The sequence below is a fragment of the Phyllobates terribilis genome, unplaced genomic scaffold (genome assembly GCF_046119375.1).
Source record: "Phyllobates terribilis strain yellow unplaced genomic scaffold, ASM4611937v1 Scaffold_1__5_contigs__length_1240528914, whole genome shotgun sequence".
In the NCBI taxonomy this organism is placed as follows: Eukaryota; Metazoa; Chordata; class Amphibia; order Anura; family Dendrobatidae; genus Phyllobates; species Phyllobates terribilis.
Window position 1 is genome coordinate 1,064,054,507 of NW_027362761.1, and position 23,604 is coordinate 1,064,078,110.

Genomic DNA, 23,604 nt, shown 5'->3' on the forward strand with positions numbered 1-23,604 from the left:
CATCAATGTACTGGGCCCAAAAAATGACCCTGTCAATTGATGAGTCTACATCAGGCAGGAATAGGTCCCTTTCCCACAGCCCCAGGAACAGGTTGGCGTAGGAAGGCGCACAGGCCGTGCCCATGGCTGTTCCCTGGAGCTGCAGAAAAGAGGACCCTTTAAAGCAAAAAAAATTCTTTGTAATAACAAATTCCAACAGTTGAACAATGAAATTCCTCTCATCCAATGTAAGTTGAGTCATAGAAAGAAAGTGCCGAGCCGCTCCAAGTCCATCACTATGATGTATGCTGGTATAGAGAGACTCCACATCACATGTGACAAGGAGCATATCCTCGTCAATGTGAGTGGAGTCAATTTTCCTAAGCAAGTCAGAGGTATCACTCAAAAAAGACGGTATTGTTTCTACCAAGGGCTTCAAGAAGCTATCCACATATTTACATACATTCTCCGTCAGACCCCCAATCCCAGAGATGATAGGTCTGCCCGGAGGTGTAGTCAAGCTCTTGTGCACCTTAGGCAGTAGATAAAGGGTCGGGACAGATGGTTCTTCAACCAATAGGATATCACATATACTTTTGGTAATAATGTTCTTCTCAACCCCACCCTATAGAATTTTAGTAAGTTGCTCTTTATAAGAAGTCAATGGATTGTAGTTTAATTTCTTATAGCATTGATGGTACCTGAGCAATTTATAGGCTTCATGCTCGTCCATTGAATGAGGCCATGCTACAATGTTCCCACCCTTGTTGGCAGGTTTGAATATCACATCCTTGAGTGATTTTAAATGTTTTAAACATGTATGTTCAGGTCCAGAGAGATTGTCTTGGTATATAGTCGTTGGTATCTCCTCTAAATCTTTGGATACCAATTGTACAAAGATGTCGACATTCAGGCATGTCGACAAGGGTGGGAATTTCTTAGATTTTGGACGGATGGAGGTTGGAATCTTACCTAATGAGGTTTGGTTGTGTTCAATTGCTAATTCTTCTAGTATACACAGAGCCTGTTGCTCCTCAGGTAGTGGAAAATTTTTGTGAAGATCCGTATTGTGAAACAGCTTCTTGAAGACCAAATTCCAAGCAAAAATATATAAATCTGTTAAGGCTATAAATTGATCAAATTTAGTACTGGGAGAGAATGTCAAACCCTTAGACAATAGATTTAATTCAATTTGAGAAAATACGTGATTAGATAAATTAATTAGATGTTTGATCACTCTGCAATTTCTTATTACCAGTCGGTTTCTGGGTCAAGGTGCGTTTGACATTCTTTCCATATCTTGTTTTAATTGGATATCCAGAAGTATACGATGTGTCAGAGATTTCTCCTATCGATAAGGATGATGATGCGGAGAAAGATCTCTGGGCGCATTTATGTGTTTGAAACCGTCTCCATTTATAAACTTGGCCAAGCTGGTAATCCACATTATCTCGGCCAAGTTTTTTTGCCTGTATCTCCTTAATTTGCGTTTCCCATTTACCAGAGCATTTCTCCATTGCTAGACTGAATTCAGCAATTGCTTCGCTGGTGGAATTAGTTTTAAACTTGGAGTAGAGGTCCTCAACTTCAATCTCAAGGTCATTAATGGACGCACTGTTTAATTCAATTAGGAGTTCCATCAATTGATTTGAACCTTGAGTGCAGACCTCCTCCCACCTCATTCTAATGGATTCATTCTCTACGGGGAATGATGGAAAAACTTGAATTCTTATACCAAGAGGAATCAATTTCTTTCTAATGTAGTTCTGTAGGAATGCTCGATTCCACCATATTTTAGTCCTCCTGTGTAGTAGACGTTTGATTTGGCCTCTAATAACACCCATATCCCTCTGATCGCCACTCTCTGCAGCCGTCAGCTCACCAACAAAGACCTGCGCCACTTGTAGTTGCCAGACACTATCTCTGGCTTTCAAGTCCATGGTTACCAAGGTCAAGAGAAAAGATCTGTGAAAATACACAGCAATACAGTGAGACAAAGTTATTTGACCATCCAGGTCACATATCAGACAAACTAAATCTGTTCAACGTCTCCAACAATAGTTCATATAGAGCAAATGATGTACAAGAATGCAATGAAACATAAAAATGCAAAGTTTATTGTCAATACAAAATTAAAAACTGACATATTTATTTGACATAATGACGCAGATACATTAGTAGTGGGCTATTAAAGCAGATACTCAAGGCTGAATCAAACACATGGTGCAAAGTAGTTATGAAAAAAGTTACTAAAATGGGACATATGTAAGTATGGATATGTCAAACATATACCATAGCCAAAATAGTGGTATAGAGACTATCAGGAAGGCTCCAATAAGCCACTAAAGTGCACAGTGCATGGCTAAATAGAAGAAAAACAATCTCCATTAAGCATACAAAAGTATACACAAAGTAATATAACTCACATGTGTAGATGTCAGAGAAGTCAGCCCAGGTATCGCCACCCTTACGCGCGTTTCGGCGCTGTGCCTTCTTCTGGGGGTAATGACATACTAAAGTCGGTATCATTTTTATAGTGAAATTAGACAATCAGTATAGAGGATGCAAGATCGGTTTAGTAACTGACCAAGCATTGATCATGATGAATCCTAACAGATGGACGCATATCCGCATATTAGATCCTCCCCTCCGGAAGTTTTATATTGCTGTTAATAGCAACGCAGCATTGGATCCACCTCGCTCATCACGTGATTGCAAGGAGCTGGTAACACCCCTTGCATCACGTGATCGGGAGTATGGGTACCGCCCCATACTCATTGGAGCCTTCCTGATAGTCTCTATACCACTATTTTGGCTATGGTATATGTTTGACATATCCATACTTACATATGTCCCATTTTAGCAACTTTTTTCTTAACTACTTTGCACCATGTGTTTGATTCAGCCTTGAGTATATGCTTATATAGCCCACTACTAATGTATCTGCATCATTATGTCAAATAAATGTCAGTTTTTAATTTTGTATTGACAATAAACTTTGCATTTTTATGTATCATTGCGTTCTTGTACGTCATTTGCTCTATATGAACTACCTTTGACAACATTGTTGACAGCAGTGACCTGGCAGTCAGAAATGCTTCCAGGCGTCTTCCCCATGCTGTTCCCATGTCATTTGAGCACTGTTCCCATCGATTTGTGCAATTTTTAGGCCCTCTGCAGACCCCCGGGGGGAGCCGCCTGAAATGGTCATCCAACAATTTTGAAGGAGTACCCAGAGATGCTTAGCACTTGTTGGCCCTTTTGCCTCCACTCTGTGGTCCAGCTCACCCCAAACCATCTCGATTGGGTTCAGGTCTGGTGACTGTGGAGGCCAGGTCATCTGGTGTAGCACCACATCACTCTCCTTCTTGGTCAAATAGCCCTTACACAGCCTGGAGATGTGTTTGGGGTCATTGTCCTGTTGAAAAATAAATGATGGTCCAACCAAACGCAAACCGGATGGAATAGCATGCTGCTGCAAGATGCTGTGGTAGCCATGCTGGTTCAGTATGCCTTCAATTTTGAATAAATCCCCAACAGTGTCACCAGCAAAGCACCCCCACACCATCACACCTCCTCCTCCATGCTTCACGGTGGGAACCAGGCATGTAGAGTCCATCCGTTCACCTTTTCTGCGTCGCACAAAGACACGGTGGTTGGAACCAAAGATCTCAAATTTTGACTCATCAGACCAAAGCACAGATTTACACTGGTTTAATGTCCATTCCTTGTGTACTTTAGCCCAAACAAGTCTCTTCTGCTTGTTGCCTGTCCTTAGCAGTGTTTTCCTAGCAGCTATTTTACCATGAAGGCCTGCTGCACAAAGTCTCCTCTTAACAGTTGTTGAAAAGATGTGTCTGCTGTTAGAACTCTGTGTGGCATTGACCAGGTCTCTAATCTGAGCTGCTGTTAACCTTCGATTTCTGAGGCTGGTGATTTGGATAAACTTATCCTCAGAAGCAGAGGTGACTCTTGGTCTTCCTTTCCTGGGGCGGTCCTCATTTGAGCAAGTTTCTTTGTAGCGCTTGATGGTTTTTGCAACTGCACTTAGGGACACTTTCAAATTTTTCCCAATTTTTCGGACTGACTGACCTTAATTTCTCAAAGTGATGATGGCCACTCATTTTCTTTACTTAGCTGCTTTTTTCTTGCCATAATACAAATTCCAACAGTCTATTTAGTAGGACTATCATCTGTGTATCCACCAGACTTCTGCACAACACAACTGATGGTCCCAACCCCATTTATAAGGCAAGAAATCCCACTTATTAAACCTGACAGGGCACACCTGTGAAGTGAAAACTATTTCCGGTGACTACCTCTTGAAGCTCATCAAGAGAATGCCAAGAGTGTGCAAAGCAGTCATCAAAGCAAAAGGTGGCTACTTTGAAGAACCTAGAATATAAGACTAGTGATGAGCGAGCATGCTTGCTACTGCTCGGTGCTCGCCCGAGCATCTCACTGCTCGAGATACTCGGCGCTCGCCGAGTATTTCCGGGTTGCTCGGGCACGTAATCGGGTCCCCTCCCTGCATGTTTGGCGCTCTTTAGGGAGCCAATGAACATGCAGGGATGGCCTGCAATGCACTGTAATGCCAATGCCGTAGCCATGTTGGTTGTGGGCATTACAGTGATTGGCTGGCCGCACAGTGTCATCAGGTCTATATCAGACCTGGCGCCGCCATGCTCGTCACAGTCACTCCTGATCAGCCAGTGTAGGGAGAGCTGCTGCTGTGTCAGGGAGAGATTTGATCGTGTATTAGGTAGTGTAGGGAGAAAAACCGTACATTACACATATCCATCTTAACAAACAGTCCTTCTGAGGACTAATCCATTTGCAGAGATATCAGGCAGGCAGGGTGTATAGGAAGGCGTTGTATATAGCAGACTGCAGTGCATATAGCACAAGAGGCTCCATTCCAATTCTGCCTACTGCTGCTGTTAGATATTCCTATACAAAGGCCCAGGTCTCAGGGGCCAGGAATACTATTCTTTGGATCTTATTTCTCATTATTTGCTTAAAAAGCAATCCAGAGAACACCATTTTTTCTGCGCAATTTGCTTGCTGGCACTGCAGAATACAGCCAGGTCCTTTCCATATTAGAATTCTAGAAATCAAGCTATTTAAAACTGTGTTTTCTCCGTCAAACGGATCACATATACGTTGTCAGAAAATACTGCCATTTCTGGCTTCCATTAAAAATTTCCTTTAGTGTGTCATTGAAGCAATTCACACCAGTTTGCTGTACAAACTAGTTACCTACAGGCCAGGTATTTAAAACTGTGTTTTCTCCGTCACACAGATCACATATACGTTGTCAGAAAATACTGCCATTTCTGGCTTCCATTAAAAATTTCCTTTTGTGTGTCATTGAAGCAATTCAAACCAGTTTGCTGTTCAAACTAGTTACCTACAGGCCAGGTATTTAAAAGTCTGTTTTCTATATCCCACGGATCACATATAAGTTCGCTCCAAACTCAGTCATTTGTAGTGAGCGTGGAAGATACTGTCAGCAATTTAAAATGGGCAAGGCACGTGGCAAGGGACGGGGAACTTGATGTGATGGTAATGGTGCATGCAGAGGCCGAGGACAAGGCCGTGGGCAAGCCGAAATTGTGCCACAACAAACACCCACATCTTCTCGCCTGACATTCCTGTCCCAATTTCTAGGGGACAGCAGCACACCACTATTGAACCCAGAGTAGTGTCAAAAGGTTGTTGGTTGGATTGTGGATAATGCTTCCAGTCACTTAGCCACCACCACCATCCTGTCTTCCACACGGTCAAGTCTCAGTAGCCGAGAGTCTGGACCACATATTCCTCACCCTGATCCTCCTTCCTCCCACCACGCCAAGTACCCAGAGACAACTGATCCCACACTTGGACACTATGAAGAGCTGTTGACTTTTCCATTTATAGATCCGCCCGGTGCACTTGAAGCGGGGCAAGAGGAGATCGCGTGTAGCGATGCCCAAATATTTGAGCAGCCATGGTCACACGAAGGCAACTGTGGGAAAGTGTCACAAGAGGTGGACGATGATGAGACACAATTGCAAGAAAGACAGGAGGAGGACCAGGGTGAGGAAATGGAAGACGAGGCGGTGGATGATATAGTAACTGACCCAACCTGGCAGGAGGACATGCAGAGCGAGGACAGCAGCACACAGGGGGAGGGAGGCTGAGCACCCCAACAGACAGGAAGAAGCAGTGTGGTGGCCGCAGACAGAAGGCAGGCAACAGTTCCCCGTAACACCAACACGAAGGAAGTTGCCAGTACAACTGTTAGGTCTTCCCGAGTCTGGTTGTTTTTTAAAGACTCCGTCGATAACTCCAAAAAGGCCATTTGCGCCATCTGCCTGGCCAGCATCAGCAGGAGTGGCAAAACAACCAGCCTGACCACCACCAGCATGATCAGGCACATGGCAGCAAAGCACCCAACTTTGTGGGCCGAACCCCAGTGTCCAGATACAGTGTTTGCGGGTGGCACCATTGCTTCTTCCTCTGTTGTGCATGCTAGCCAATCAACTGTCAATGGTGCATGTGAAGACGTCTCCTACCCGGCACCTGTCATTGCACACTCTCAAGTAGCAGCATCAGGAAGCACGTTCATGTCCTTGTCCCGGCGCAGCATTCAGTTGTCCATATCCCAGTCTTTGGAGCGCAAGCGCAAATATGCAGCCAATGCCCCAGAGGTCACACTACTAAATTCTCATATTTCACGACTGCTTGAGCTCAAAATGTTGCCTTTTAGGCTCGTGGAGACGGAAGCAAAGCATTCCACAACCTCATGGCGGCTGCCGTCCTTCGGTACTCAGTCCCCAGCAGCCACTATTTATCCCTGTATTTAAGCACGAGTCCCAAAACATTAGCCGTGCTCTCAACAATGCAGTTACCGGTAAAGTCCACCTAACCACGGACACGTGGACAAGTGTTTGTGGGCAGGGATGGTACATCTCGCTGACTGCACACTGGGTTAACATAGTGGAAGCCGGGACCCAGTCGGACCTTGGGACGGAACATGTCCTGCCGACGCCAAGGATTGCGGGCCCTACGTCAATCGGGGTTGCCCCCACGGTCTACATCTCCTGAACCTCAGCCTCCTCAGCCTCCTCCTCCTCTTCAGCCTCCATCTCCGAAATGACCACATCAGTCACAAGCTGGAAGCACTGCAGCACTGCCTCGGCCAAGAGGCAACAGGCTGTGCTGAAGCTAATATGCTTAGGTGAAAAACCGCACAATGCTGAAGAGTTGTGGACAGCTCTGAAAGAGCAGGCAGATCTGTGGCTCACACCGCTGAACCTATAGCCAGGCATGGTCGTGTGTGACAATGGCAGGAACCTGGTGGCGGCTCTGAGGCGAGGCGAGCTCACACACGTACCATGCCTGGCCCATGTGCTTAACCTCATGGTTCAGCGGTTTCTCACATCCTACCCGAAGCTGCCGGATCTCCTTGTTAAAGTACGACGCCTGTGTGCCCATTTTAGAAAGTCACCTACAAGTTCCGCTACCCTTGCAGTATTTCAGCAGCGTTTGCAGCTTCCGGCTCACAGACTGGTGCTTGATGTCCCCACGCAATGGAATGCTACACTGCAGATGTTGGGAAGGATTTGTGAGCAGAAGAGGGCAGTTGTTGAGTACCAGCATCAACAAGGCCATCGGTATTCAGTTCAGACTCCACACATAAGACCTCAGGAGTGGACATGGATGTCAGAAATATGTACCATCCTCCAAAACTTTGAGGACTCCACCAAGATTGTGAGCGTCGATGACGCCATAATTAGGGTCACCATCCTGCTTCTCTGTCTTCTGAAACGCTCTCTGCTCACAATCAAAGAGGATGAATTGCAGGTGGAGCACGATGAGATGGAGCAAGGATCCATACAGGGTGCTTACACACAGCCAGCCTCATCTCATCCCAACATGGATTCGGTGACAATGAGGAAGAGGAGGAGGAGGAGGAAGGACAGGAGCTAGTTTCAAGCGCTATAGACGGTACTACCTGCACAGCTGTCATACCATTTGTTCAGAGTGGATGGCCAGAGGACAGAGAGGAGGAGGAGGAGGAGGAGGACAGCATGGTCAGTCATCCTCTTGGTGAGGACACGGAAGTCTTGCCTGTTAGTAGTCTGGCATGCATGGCTGAGTTTATGTTACGCTGCCTTTCCCATGAACCTCGCATTCTCAAAATTTTGGGTGATACGTGGAATGAACTGGCTCTCTATGCCTTGGAGGTCCTGGCCTGCCCTGCCGCCAGCGTTTTATCAGAGCGGGTTTTTATTGCCGCTGGTGGAATTATATCTGATAAACGCATCCGCCTGTCAACTGAAAATGCTGACAGGCTGACTCTTATAAAAATGAACAAGGGCTGGATTGGGCCAGACTTCTCAACACCACCGAATGATAGCAGCGTAACATAAACTCAAATCCAGAGTCTTTTCTTGGGAGGTGTATTCCCATGCACCTTTTCACACCCACACATAGGTATATGCTTCCTGATTTTGGCTATTTGTTCTTGTCCTCCTCCTTCTCCTCATCCTCCACCACCATATCACCAGGGTAACCGTGGTCCATGATGCAACACCCACCTAATTTTTTTAAAGGGTGTTTATGATGCCCGTGAAAATTTTTTTTATACAATATGTTAATGTATACCCCACAGGGGTAAATGTTTGTCAGCCCATTCACTTAGTGCATGGGCATTACAAATATAGGAGGCCCGCTCCATTCTAATGGGAACACTTTTTCATGAGGCCCTCCTCCACGTCTCTTCCAAGGGGCATTGAAGAGCCTCCAAATTTTTGGCAGCCCTTGCATTCACTTCATAGGCCAACACTATGGGAGACGCTCTCCTTTCTAATGGGAACATGTCGTACTTGTTGCTGTGGCCCTGCTCTGTGTGTCTTTAAATTCTTAGTGAAGTTTTTCCTAAAATTGGTTCAGCTGTTGGACTCACTGCATACCCTATAACTGTATAGCAGACCCTCTCCTTTCTAATGGGAACATGTCATACCTTGTTACTGTGGCCCTGCTCTGTGTGTCTTTAAATTCTTAGTGGGGTTTTTCCTAAAACTGGTTCAGCCGTTGGACTCACTGCATACCCTATAACTGTATAGCAGACCCTCTCCTTTCTAATGGGAACATGTCGTACCTTGTTACTGTGGCCCTGCTCTGTGTGTCTTTAAATTCTTAGTGGGGTTTTTCCTAAAATTGGTTCAGCCGTTGGACTCACTGCATACCCTATAACTGTATAGCAGACCCTCTCCTTTCTAATGGGAACATATCATAACTTGTTACTCTGGCCCTGCTCTGTGTGTCTTTAAATTCTTAGTGGGGTTTTTCCTAAAACTGGTTCAGCCGTTGGACTCACTGCATACCCTGTAACTGTATAGCAGACCCTCTCCTTTCTAATGGGAACATGTCATACCTTGTTACTGTGGCCCTGCTCCGTGTGTCTTTAAATTCTTAGTGGGGTTTATTCCTTAAAATTGGTCAGCCGTTGGACTCACTGCATACCCTATAACTGTATAGCAGACCCTCTCCTTTCTATTGGGAAAATGTCGTACCTTGTTACTGTGGCCCTGCTCTATGTGTCTTTAAATTCTTAGTGGGGTTTTTCCCACATTTTGGCAGCCCTTGTAGTCGCAGCATGGGCATTACCACTATAGGAGACCCGCTGCTTTATAATGGGAACATTTTTTTTACTGAGACCCTCTTCTATGTCTCTTCAAAGGGGTATTGGGGTGCGTCCAAATTTTTGGCAGCTCTTGAAGTCACTGGATACGCAATAACAGTATAGGAGACCCACTTGTTAATAATGGGAACAACAAAGCATAGCCGGCTGATGGCTCTCTAGCAATAGCTAGGGCCGACTGCTGGCCTTTTACGAATAGTAAGGTCTGTCTGATGTCCCTATAAAAATAGGCTTTATGACTTTCAGAGTCTCTCCCTCATAAATAAAACAGTAAGTGTCTGATGATGTGTCACACACCACATTGCCAGATAAGGTTGTAAAGTGTTAAAATGACATTTCCCGGTGAAAAAAGCAAAGTGATAGGATCTTTCTTTAGTATAAAAAACAGCGTCACCAATTTAACAACAATATAATCACATTGTTCAGCTCATGCACCTCCTCCTCCATCTCCGAAATGACCACATCAGTCACAAGCTGATAGCACTGCAGCACTGCCTTGGCCAAGCGGCAACAGGCTGTGCTGAAGATAACATGCTTAATGCTTAATTGACAAACCGCCCAGCGCTGCAGAGTTATTGAAAGCTGTATCACAGCAGCCTGATCTATGGCTCTCACCGCTGAACATACAGCCAGGCATGGTTGTGTGTGACAATGGCCGGAACCTGGTGACGGAGAAATGACAGCCCGGGTAGATACGGTTTCCCTCTATGCCAGTCCTTTCATCGAGCTAAAGAATATGGCTGTGGTAAAATACAACTCCCACTGAGAATCTGTTTCAGATTGAAAAACATTGCGCCCACCAGAGGATTTGATTCTGAGGGCTAACCTTTCTCCCCCGCTCAAGAGCCCCATAGCAGCTGCAAAGTTAGCACTATCATGAACTCTCCTGAGGTAGTAGCAAAGGCACACCAGAGGATTCTCTGGTGGGACCATCCAACCCTGTGAAGAAGCAGTCCTGGCTAAGAAAAGTGTGTGGAAAGGTTCCCGGACACTCTATGGCTGCTTTTTTACTGAGAACATACAGATCTGTGGCTCTCACCGCTGAACATACAGCCAGGCATGGTCATGTGTGACAATGGCCGGAACCTGGTGACGGAGAAAGGTTCCCGGACACTCTATGGCTGCTTTTTTACTGAGGAGGAAACACACGCAAACATGGGGAGAACATACAAAGTCCTTGCAGATGTTGTCCTTGCTGGAATTTGAACCCAGGATCCCAGCGCTGCAAGTCTTCAGTGCTAACCACTGATCCAATGTGCTGCCGTTCACCCTCTAATATCTAACAGGCTGGAGAAACTTGCACCTACTGTCACTCTATCTTCAGCTGCTTTGTGAGAAAATGTATTTGGGCAGCCATTCAGTCTGCCAAATAAAATTCCTGAGAAGGAAATTGGGGATGGCTTTGCTACTTGTGCTGGGGGGCAGTGCTAATACCATGGCGCCGTACCATAGTTTGCTGAAAATATTCCAGGCTGGTAGGAGGCAAGCAAATTCCCACAGAAAAGTACCAGCAATAATGTTCAGGGACCAACGCTTGTAGAAGACGGAGACAACACCGGGTGAAATAGTGATGGCTGGGAACCGAGTATGGACACGAGGCATGAGGCATGTGGTTGTGAAAAGCTTCCGCCTCCATGAGCCTAAAAGGCCACATTTCAAGTGAAAGCAGCTTTACAGGACTTCCTGTGAGAAATGACACGCAGGGTAGATAGGGTTTCACTCTTTGCCAGTCCTTTCACCGAGCTAAATACAACTGTCAGCAAAAAAAGTTGTGGACTGGCTCCGCAACGTCCCTGGCCACATTCACCTGTCCACGTGTTTGTCCACACGTCCACTTTCCGAGTAAATGCACTGGGGAGGGCACGGGTAATGTTGTGGGACCCGTGCTTGTGGAAGGCAGAAGCGATACCGTGAAATATAGTGGCGGCTGGGGACCGAGTGTGGACACCCGGCCGCAGGCGGCATGAGGTTGTGAAATGCTTCCTCCTCCACGAGCTTAAAAGGACATATTTCAAGTGCAAAAAGCTGCCCAGAAATCTGGCAGTTTAGTGTTGCGGCCTGTGGGTGGGTGGGTGGCTGGCTGCATACTTGCACTTTCATTCCAAGTAACAGAAAACTAAGCAGATGGTGGCCTCTATCATCATCATGGCCTCACCTCGACACTATGAACTCTCCAGAAGGAGAAGCCAGGGCCCGCCGGAGGAGTCTCCGGTTCTCTGGTGGGGCCGTCCAACCCTGCCGAAAAGCAGCCATGGCTAAGAAAAGTGTGGGGGAAGGTACCCGGACACTCTATGGCTGCTTTTTTAATGTGGATCGGCCATGCTTATGCATGTTATTTCTCAAACCGCATTACAGATCAAGCCATTGTCCAACACTGTATTCAAGAAATTAAATGCGCAAAGAAAGATGTGTGTGTGTCAAAGCACCACCGACAAGGGCGAGTTGATGTTGGACGTGCTGCCATTGCTTCTGCAACAAGCTGCATTACAGGACTTCCAATGAGAAATGACATGCAGGGTAGTTAGGGTTTCCCTCTATGCCAGTCCTTTCACCAATCTAAATACAACTGTCAGCAAAAAAAGTTGGGGACTGGCTCCGTACCGTTCCTGGCCACATTCACCTGTCCACGTGTTTGTGGTTAGGCGGTCCTTCCCAGTAAGTGCACTGGGGAGGGCATGGGTAATGTTGTGGGACCCGTGCTTGTGGAAGGCGGAGGCGATACCGGGAAATATAGTGGCGGCTGGGGACCGAGTATGGACACCCGGCTGCCGCCGGCATGAGGTTATGAAAAGCTTCCGCCTCCACGAGCCTAAAAGGCCACATTTCAAGTGCAAGCAGCTGTCAAAAATTTGGCAGTATAGTATTGCAGCCTGTGGGTGGGTGGGTGGCTCGCTGCCTGCATACTTGCGCTTGAATTCCAAGGAATGGGGTAGGGACAACTGAACACTGCAGTGGGACAAGGACGTGGACAGTGATTGTTGCAAGTCTGCAATGACAGGTTCATGGCGGGAGGCATCTTCGCATGCGCCAAGGATCACTTATGATGGGCACACTTTTAGGCAGTGACCTGGGAGTCAGAGATGCTTCCAGAGGTCTTCCCCATGCTGTTCCCATGACTTTTCTGCACTGTTTGCATGTGTCTGATGTTGTGTCGCACACCATATGGCCAGATAAGGTTGTAAAGTGTTAAAATTAAATTTCCTGGTGAATGCATTTGTCTTGGTTGAAAGCAATGCAAAAGTTCAAAAATGCATCAAAAACGCTACGTGTGAACATAGCCCAAGGTGTGGAGGAGTATTTTTGGTTTTGGTTATTTATTTTGCCTTATATACAGGTCATTACCCTGGAAAGGATGTTCCTTAACATATTTCCCAGGAAAATCCATTTTGGTTTTGTTTTTGTATATTTTATTGTGAGTCCGTAAAAGTCGTCTAATACTCTGATCACGTTGCTGACAGCAGTGATCTGGGAGTCAGAGATGCTTCCAGGGGTCTTCCCCATGCTGTCCCCATGTCATTTGAGCAGTGTCGATTTGAGCAATTTTTAGGCCCTCTGCAGACCACCGGGGGAGCCGCCTGATAAATGCTCGAGTTTCCCATAGACTTACATTGGGCTCATTGCTCGGGTTGAGCACCCGAGTATTCCAATTTGCTCGACCCGAGCACCGAGTACCCTAGCATTTTAGTGCTCGCTCATCACTAGGGAGTTACAATTAGTTGCGCGTTTAAGATGAAAACGAATCAGAACAACAGTAACAGCTTTTAGTTGTTCTTTTTTAATTGATAATAGGATAGAAGGTTAAGGGATGAACAAAACCAGGAACATTATCAATGGACGAAATCATAGTCATGAAGACAGCCGAGGTCAGATACCAGGTGATCAGTAAAAGCCAAGTCAGGCAAGCAGCATGAATACCGCGAGCCTGGTGACAGAGGCAAAACATGTCCGGGTAAAGATGTTCCAGTGAGAAGGCCACAGGAAGCTGGTGAAGGTCCTTCTATACAGGTACAGAAGTGATGGCGGATCTGTTGTACTTCAGGGTGCTAGATGCGAAGGTTTCCAGTCTTTTAGATGATTCTGGGGGAACGGTGACAACATAGAAATACGCAAGCAGCCCTGGATAATCAACGCTGGCAGGATGATAAGATCCGGCGGAGGAGGGAACCTATGAGAAGAGAAATATATATAATGTAAGTGATGTGACTCCATATTACATGAAACTACTGTGCGGTCACTGTGGTCGGACGGCAGATCATACAGAGATCGGGGATCATTGTCAGCCATCATACATGTGACAATCCCATCACTGATAGATAACATCTGCTCCACATGAATTATTCTCACTGACATCACACAACATGGAGCTGATTCTCACACTTACCTTGTCTCTTTTCTACCTTTTCGTCATTTTTTGAGTTTTGTTGCTCTATAAGCAAATATAGAGAAGATTTTCTTTTCTCGTGAGTTGGAATTTCTGATCAGAAAGTAAAAAAAAAACCTCAGAAAGGATATATTCATAGAGGATCTACTTTGTATCTATAAGGCTATGTGCCCACGAAGTAGAAATGCTCCGGATTTTTCCTGAGCGTTTCTGCATCTCCCTGGCAGAAAAAAACGCATGCGGATTGTACATGCGTTTTTCCTGCCAGGGACAAGCGGATGTGAAGCGTTGTTCACATGCATTTCCGCATGCAGGTTGACAAGCGCTTTCTAAGCGATTTTAGCATCACTTGGAAAGTGCTTGTCAACTTGGTCACACTATATAAATCCATGCAAACGGCATGAATTTTTATAGTGTGACCGAAAGAATGGTAAAAAATAAAAAATAAATCTATACTTACCTTCCGATGGCCCCCGCAGTCTTGCTTTGCTCTGTCCTGGCTGCCGGCAGATCGCGGTACACTACACTGAAGGACCTGTGGTCACATGACTATGACATCAGCGCAGGTCCTTCAGTCCACCGTGAGCTGCCGGCAAGGGAGGACGAGCACAGCGGGGGCCATCAGAAGGTAAATATAATATTTATTTTTTATTTTATTTATTTTTTCACAGGTTCTATGGTACCCGGGTCTGGAGGAGAGTCTACTGTCCTCTAGACCTGGGTACCATCCGCACATTGAAATGCATGGAATGCGCATCTACATATACAGTGATGCGGATTCCATGCGTTCCAATGCAAGTCAATGGCAGCGAAAACGCAGCACTTCCGCAAAATAATTGGTAGTGCTGCGTTTTTTTCCGCAATGATAATCTGCAGCGGAAATTTCCACAGCATGTGCACAGCACAAGTGGATTATCATTGGGGAACATGGCAGGCCATCTACCATGCGCTTTTCAAGCGTTTCTGCAGCGTTTTTACCGCTGCGGAAACGCTTAAAAAATGCATCGTGGGCACACAGCCTAACGTAAGTACTGGGACTCCATATTACATGATACTACTGTGCGGTCACTGTGGTCGGACGGCAGAGGAATCTTATCATACAGAGGTCAGGGATTATTGTCAGCCATCATACATGTGACAATCCCATCACTGACAGATAACATCTGCTCCACATGAATTATTCTCACTGACATCACACAACATGGAGCTGATTCTCACACTTACCTCGTCTCTTTTCCATCTTTTCGTCATTTTCTGAGGTTTGTTGCTCTATACTCAGATGTATTGCAGATTTTTTTTCCTAATGAGCTGGAAATTCTGATAAGGAAAAAAAAAATGTCAAAAACGATATATTCTTATAAAATCTGCTTTGTATCTTTCCTGTGTATAGTAGAATTATCTAGTCCTGCCTGCTATACATCTGGTGATCTGCAAACACTGTACAAAAGTAGGGAAATAGATACAGTGTGGTACTATGGGCAACATAATTGGGATCCATGACCCATGCATAACATAGGAGACCAATAGAAGAAAAACCATGTGGAAATATTTGAGCCTTGAAGTAAACATTCTCATTCTTTGCTCTGTAGACATGTACATACCTGATAATGGGGACGAGGATGGCAAGCTGCTAATAGCATCGTCTCTATTACATACAGTAAAAGATTCTTTATGCCTGTTTTAAAGAAGATAAACATGTAAATCACAAGTAAATGCGATATAAAAGGGGTTATCTCACTAGAATAACACTGACTATAAGGTATATTAGGACCTATGAAAGTCCTAGTGGGAAAAGTTTCCTGCTCCGAACTACCATTTATAGAGCGAAGCAAAAATTAACCACCAAGAATAGTTGGCATGTAGTACTACATCTCTCCAACAGTGTAGTAAGCACTAAAAATGCAACACCGGCTGCAAATATGGCTTGTTATCACTATGGGTTTCTAAAGCTAATCATGGGGCGATGGATGCTGCATTTGATATTATGGTATTTATGCCAGATACTTGGGGTTGTGCACCTACAGTGGGGGAAATAATTATTTGATCCCTTGCTGTTTTTGTAAGTTTGCCCACTGACAAAGACATGAACAGTCTATAATTTTAAGGGTAGGTTAATTTTAACATTGAGAGATAGAATATCCCCCCAAAAAATGAAGAAAATCACATTATATAAATTAAATAAATTTATTTGCATTTGGCAGTGAGAGATAAGTATTTGATCCCCTACAAACTATTATGAGTTCTGGCTCCTACAGACCAGTTAGACGCTCCTAATCAACTCGTTACCTGCATTAAAGACTCCCACAGGAGTCTTTTATACAGACAGTCACCTGTATTAAAAACTCCTGTCCACAGACTCAATTAGTCAGTCAGACTCTAATCTCTACAACACGGGCAAGACCAAAGAGCTTTCTAAGGATGTCAGGGACAAGTTCATAGACCTGCACAATGCTGAAATGGGCTACAAAATCATAAGTAAGACGCTGGGTGAGAAGGAGACAACTGTTGGTGCAATAGTAAAACAATGGAAGAAATGCAAAATAACTGTCAATCGACATCGATCTGGGGCGCTATGCAAAATCTCACCTCGTGGGGTATCCTTGATCATGAGGAAGGTGAGAGATCAGCCTAAAACTACACGGGGGGAACTTGTTAATGATCTCAATGCAGCTGGGACCAAAGTCACCAAGAAAAACATTGGTAAAACATTATGCCTTAAAGGCTTAAAATCCTGCAGTGCCCGTAAGGTCCCCCTGCTCAAGAAGGCACATGTGCAGGCCCGTCTGAAGTTTGCCAATGAACACCTGGATGATTCTGTGAGTTACTGGGAGAAAGTGCTGTGGTCAGATGAGACAAAAATTGAGCTCTTTGGCATTAACTCAACTCGCCGTATTTGGAGGAAGAAAAATGCTGCCTAAGACCCAAAGAACACCATCCCCACTGCCAAGCATGGATGTAGAAACATTACGTTTCTGGGGTGTTTCTCTGCTAAGGGCACAGGACTACTTTACTGTATCAATGGGAGAATGGATGGAGCCATGTACCGTAAAATCCTGAGTGACAACCTCCTTCCCTCCGCCAGGACATTAAAAATGGTTCTTGGCTGGGTCTTCCAGCAAGACAATGATCCAAAACATACTGCCAAGGCAACAAAGGAGTGGCTCAAAAAGAAGCACAATAAGGTCATGGAGTGGCCTAGCCAGTCTCCAGAACTTAATCCCATAGAAAACTTATGGAGGGAGTTGAAACTCCGAGTTGCCAAGTGACAGCCTCAAAATCTTAATGATTTAGAAATGATCTGCAAAGAGGAGTGGCCCAAAACTCCATCTGACATGTGCACAAACCTCATCATCATCTATAAAAACGTCTGACTGCTGTGCTTGCCAACAAGGGTTTTGCCACCAAGTATTAAGTGTTGTTTGCCAGAGGGATCAAATATTTATTTCTCACTGGAAAATGAAAAAAACAATATCTAATTTATACGATGTGATTTTCTTGATTGTTTTGGGATATTCTATCTCTTAATGTTAAAATTAATCTACTCTTAAAATTATAGACTGTTCATGTCTTTGTCAGTGGGCAAACTTACAAAAACAGCAAGGAATCAAATATTTTTTTCCCCCACTGTATATCAGCTTGGAGCTCCCGGTAATGACCCTATTATCTACTCACATTTCTGAGATGTTTGTGCTGAATGCTGGGTTACACTCTGGAGGGGACTTGGGATCCTCATCATTGATCATACTGGTAACAGTGGTATAGAGCTAAAAGCGGACAAGAAGAAGATATGAAATACTTTTTTTTACTTTCAGATGTCTTTTTTTACATAGTTTGGATTTATTGATCTCATACTTACTTTAGAAAACCTTTCAGAAGAATATATAAAATTTTGGAAGTTAAGGCACTCATTGTTCTCACTTGAGTCCTCCTCATCCTCTGAAACCAGATGGTTATTTATATCAGAGTGATCTACAAGACATAGATAATGAAGTATTATTAGAGGTTGTCAGTTTAACACAGTCACCATTTATCACAAAAATTAAAGGCAATTGATTCTCATATTATGGAAGACAAGACAAACAGATGTTTAGTCGTCTAGATGACGTCTCCTTCTACTTACTGATAGAGGATCTTGTGTCCACATCTGATGCAAGCTGAGGAACCCACTCCGGCTTCTGACTTAGAAGGGTGTCAATGTCTAAGTCACTCAGGAATGGATGACTTTTGATCTCAAATGCTCCTGCTGTAGAAGAAAAGTGTTGCGGATATTGTCAGAGATTACTCCATATCTGAGCAGTTTAACTTAATCTGAACTAATGACATAACTGAGCCACCATGAAGGAAATAGACTGAGAGTCATATTATGGAGAACTAAAAATGAATGAGCTGATAGAGAAGTGCTGAGTCTCATGGACATGAGCGATATGTCCTAGGTGTAATAAGTAAATTGTTACCTGTCCCAAGTCTATGTGCAGGAATTTTTCTGAGCAGTTTAGTGATGAGGTCCTGAGCATCAAAGGGAGGAACGGGATTACAATCCCAAACTACGTCTCCTGTTATATAGAAAATTACAGAAAATAAAACCTCTTTATTGAACTGTAAGATAAAGCAAAGGAAATAACTAAACCAATATAATCAATCAAAGCAATGATTGGATTATTCAGCTTACTGGAGAAAATATTTTTATAGAGCTCAGTTCGAGAATCCCCATGAAATGGTACAAATCCAACAAGAAATTCAAATAGTATGATCCCCATTGACCACCAGTCAACAGGTCTTCCTTATCCTTTTGTTCGGATGACCTCAGGGGCTAGGTAACTTGGGGTGCCACTGGAAACAAACAGAAGAAAGAAATGAGATTGATGGTAGCATTATTATAACAAGTTCTCACCATGAAAACGCAATGACAGAAGATAAAATATCAGTGGAAAAGTTCTATAGAAATGAAGAATGTAGCGAAGAAGCAATAGTGTGATGAGATTAGTAAAGAACAAGCTGGGTTTCTGTAAGTGATACTGACCTCATTGTCCAGGAACTCTCTGGTGATGTCCCCTGCTAATTGCTTGTAGATGTTGGTTTTTGGTATCATGACACCAACTTTTGAAAGCCCAAAATCGGTAACTTTAATGTGTCCAGAAGATGTTTTCAGGAGACTGTGAACGAAAAGATGGTTTTAGCCTTACAGATCATGTGATAATAAATGATAATTTCCCTTCCCTTATTATACTACTAGGTGTATTTTCTTCTCTGGCTTTAGGTCTCTGTGCACCACACCATAGCTGTGCAGGTATTCCACAGCAACAGCCGCTTCTGCAAAGTACAAGTGGGCCAAGGGGACAGGTAAAGGACCCCTGGTGTTTAGAAGGGTCCGACAGTTTCCACCTATAGAAAAAAGGAAATACGACAAGTGAGGGGTTTATAAAGCAGATCACTATAGTGTATAATGAGAAGTGAGCAGAGATTTTGGGCAGTAGAAAATATATACAGATATAATGTATAGTGATCATAATATTACTCTAAAGTAATGGTGAAATGTGGTCCTTAACTAATAACATAAAGCGATATTACATCTCGTCTACAGCTGGAGATACAGGAGATACTGACATGCTCAGTGCGGACATACAGGGGAAATCACACAGACAGTGGCGTACATAAAAACCATAGGGCCCCATAGGAAAAATTCTAATTAGGTCCCCCTTATTAGGTCCTCATGGCTGTACTAGCTCAAAAGGGTGCTTCTAATCAATATTGAGCAAAGGGTCTGAATACTTATGACCATGTGATATTTCAGTTTTTCTTTTTTAATAAATTTGCAAAAATTTCTACAATTCTGTTTTTTTCAGTCAAAATCGGGTGTAGAATGTACTTTAATAAGAAAAAACTGAACTTTTTAGAATTTACCAAATGGCTGCAATGAAACAAAGAGTGCAAAATCTATATGTATATACATTTTATTTCTTTTTAAGCCAATTAGTGTTTTCAACAGAAATATACAAGTTTGATGCTCCTAAAAGTGTCCCCACCCACACACACTGAGTATGGTATCCCCACAGTGAATCCTCCTCCCTACAGTTTCGCCATACAGATACAGTGTCAGTATGATGCCCGCACTCAGTATGAGACCAACCAGTATAGGGGCATTCGCAGTCGACAAATCCCATAACCTCTCACACAGTATTATGGCCTCCAGAGCCCCCAATTCAGTATTATGACCCCCACCAGCCCATCTCAATCAGTTTTGTTGTCCTCACCAGCCTCACTTCTTAGAATTATGGCCCCCACCAGCCCCACCATTCAGTATTATAGCCCTCATCAGCCCTATCACTCAGTATTATAGCCCTCACCATCCCTCCAATCAGTATCAGGTCCCCCACTAGCTCCACCACTCAGTTTTATGGTCCACACCAGTCCCACCGCTCAGTATTAAGGCACCCACCAGCCCCTCCCCTCAGTAATCAGTATTTTGGCTCCCACTAACCCTCCTATCAGTATCATATTCACCATTAGCCTACCCAATCAGTATGATGGCCCCCACCAGCGCCCAAATCAGTATGATTGGCTCCCTCCAGACACCCATTCAGCATTATGGGCCCTACAAATACTGAAATTAAAAAAAGTACTACTCACCTCGCCCCGTTCCTTCAGCACGCTGATCTGGTCTGTGCAATGTGAGTACTGAGACTCCACACTACAGACATGATCCTGTGATGATTTTGGACATGGAGCCTCAGACTCACCAGCACAGGCTGAATGGTGGATTCGGCTCCCTGATCCACCAGTCTGTTCAGTCTTATCTGCATTCTGAGGATACGGATACCGCTGAAATTGTGATGACAGGAGGAGGGATTGGACCCAGTGCCAAGTGGCTCTTGGTCCCCTCCGACTCATGGACCCCATAACACCCCTGAACACAGATTAAGGCATTTTCAGACATCTTGAAGATATTTAACCTCTAGTAAATGCTCTGTGGGAATGTAACCAAACACTTGGACAAATCCTAATTATATGAGCTGTGATAAGATGTAAGCAGACATAGGCTGAATATAATACAATGTACATGTCCTACCTCCTACATACTCCATGACCATGCACAGGTGCGATTTAGTGGGAAAGGAGCAGAGCATTGAGACCACAAAGGGTCAATCAGTGAATGTTAAGATGTCCCTCTCCTGGAAGGCCCTTTCCACTCTCTTTGGAGTATCCAAGTTGCACTTGACCATTTTCTTCATTGCAAAGGTCTGGTGTGAGTCTTTATGGTTCACTAAATAGACGGACCTGGAGATAAGGAGAATTCTTGGTTTATAATGAATCCTTATGAACAGTCTATCTATAGAAGTCTTTATATGATCTTTTCTGCTAATTCTTTAAGTCCGTCCCTCACTGGAAATATATTTCTAGAAATGCATAAAATAGCACTACATAGATCACCTATGGGAGGTCTGCAGATTGCTATATCTGTCGGAGTCCTCACCCATGTCACATTAGAGATGAGAGAATCTATTGAGATTCTTCTTGGGCAGAGTCGCTATATTTGACCAGTAGATACAATTCTGTCCAAGTAAAATTAGTCTAAATTGAAATTCCTCTAATTGTTGTAAGAATAAGTTTATTACCCCAAGGCATCATAAATGGAGGAGAATAAAATAGTTGAATAATAATGAAACACATGATACCCCCCTGTCCTAGGCTCTCACCTGTCCATCACTGCAGTCCTCTGTCCTCTGTGCCAGTCTTTGGCTGTTCTGGCGCCCCCTTCTGGTGCTGAGGCCAGTGATTGGACTCACATAGTGATGGAGGAGGATGTGGGTGCAGATGTCATTGACGTCAGTATCGTGTCAATCCTCACGTGACCGTGTGCAGCCAATTACTCTTATCAGCTCCATAATGGAGCCCCGAAAAAAAATAAGTGCACTGAGGAGGACAGGGAAGCACTGGAGGAGGTGGCAGCATAAGAACAGATGAGGGGCTAGGACAGGTGAATGTAATATATTATATTATTTTATCCCTTTCCTTAAGGGTTTGTGCCCATATTAACCATTTGCAGCAAAAATTTCTACACCATATTTGCATCTCTTGGCAGGATAAATGCTGAGTAAAATAGGAGCGTTTTTGACACATTTTTTGACACATTTTTTAGCAGATTTTCTCCCACTCATTATTATGTGTGAAATCTGCAGAATAAAAGCTGACAGAATTGACATGATATCTGCTGCTAATCTACAAGGATAAATAGGCATTGTGTACATGAGACTTCAGGAATCTCATTCACTTTGCTGGCATCAGGAAATGCCTCAGGTTTTGTGAAAAAGTCTGAGCAGAAAAAAACAATAAAAATGCAACAAATCTGCAATGTGTGCACAGGTCCTTACAGTCTGATCTGTTACAGATCAGTCTGCTCAAATGTATCTAGTGGACCTGAATAGTGAGAAGTAGATGTGAACAGTGATGTGCACTCAGGTCTTTTCCCTATGATAACACTGAATGGCAGAGCACAGAGGCAGAAGAATTGTCATAGGGAACCCTGAGAAATGTGGATTATGCTAACAGAAATCTCACCCAAAAGCTCCGTTGCCGATCAGTTTGGATGTTTCGAAGTCGCTCATATGCGGCTTTCTCGCCGGGATCAATGATTCGATCACACTCTATAAAAAGATAAAAAATGATATTCAGATAAAAAAGCTGCAAGAATAAAGCTCCGGATACAAATCCCTCTTCCTCCTATGTTATGTCCCAGCTGATTTACACTGATTGTATGTAGGGGACGATACAAGCAAGACGCTCCGCAGACACGGACGTAATTTAAGGGGAATCCTCCATACACTAGAATCATTGTGCAGTGCTGAATAATATGGGAGATCACAGATGAGATCTTAAAGGGAATCTGTCAGCAGGTGGTTTTTATATGTAATCTAATAACAGCATGATGTTGGGGCTGAAATCCTGACTCCAGCAATGGGTCACTTACTAGGATGTGTGTTGTTGTTTCATCTTAATATTTTATTAAAATCAGTGTTTAACCCCTTAAGCCCCGCGGGTGGTTTGCACGTTAATGACCGGGCCAATTTTTACAATTCTGACCACTGTCACTTTATGAGGTAATTACTCTCGAACGCTTCAACGGATCCCCCTGATTCTGAGATTGTTTTTTCGTGACATATTGTACTTCATGATTGTGGAAAAATTTCTTCGATATCACTTGCGTTTATTTGTGAAAAAAACGGAAATTTGGCGAAAATTTTGAAAATTTTGCAATTTTCAAAATTTGAATTTTTAAGCCCTGAAATCAGAGCGATATGTCACACAAAAGAGTTAATAAATAACATTTCCCACATGTCTACTTTACATCAGCACAATTTTGAAACCAAAATTTTTTTTTGTTAGGGAGCTATAAGGGTTAAAAGTTGACCAGCGATTTCTCATTTTTCCAACAAAATTTACAAAACCATTTTTTTAGGGACCACATCACATTTGAAGTCACTTTGAGAGGTCTTTATGACAGAAAATACCCAAAAGTGACACCATTCTAAAAACTGCACCCCTCAAGGTGCTCAAA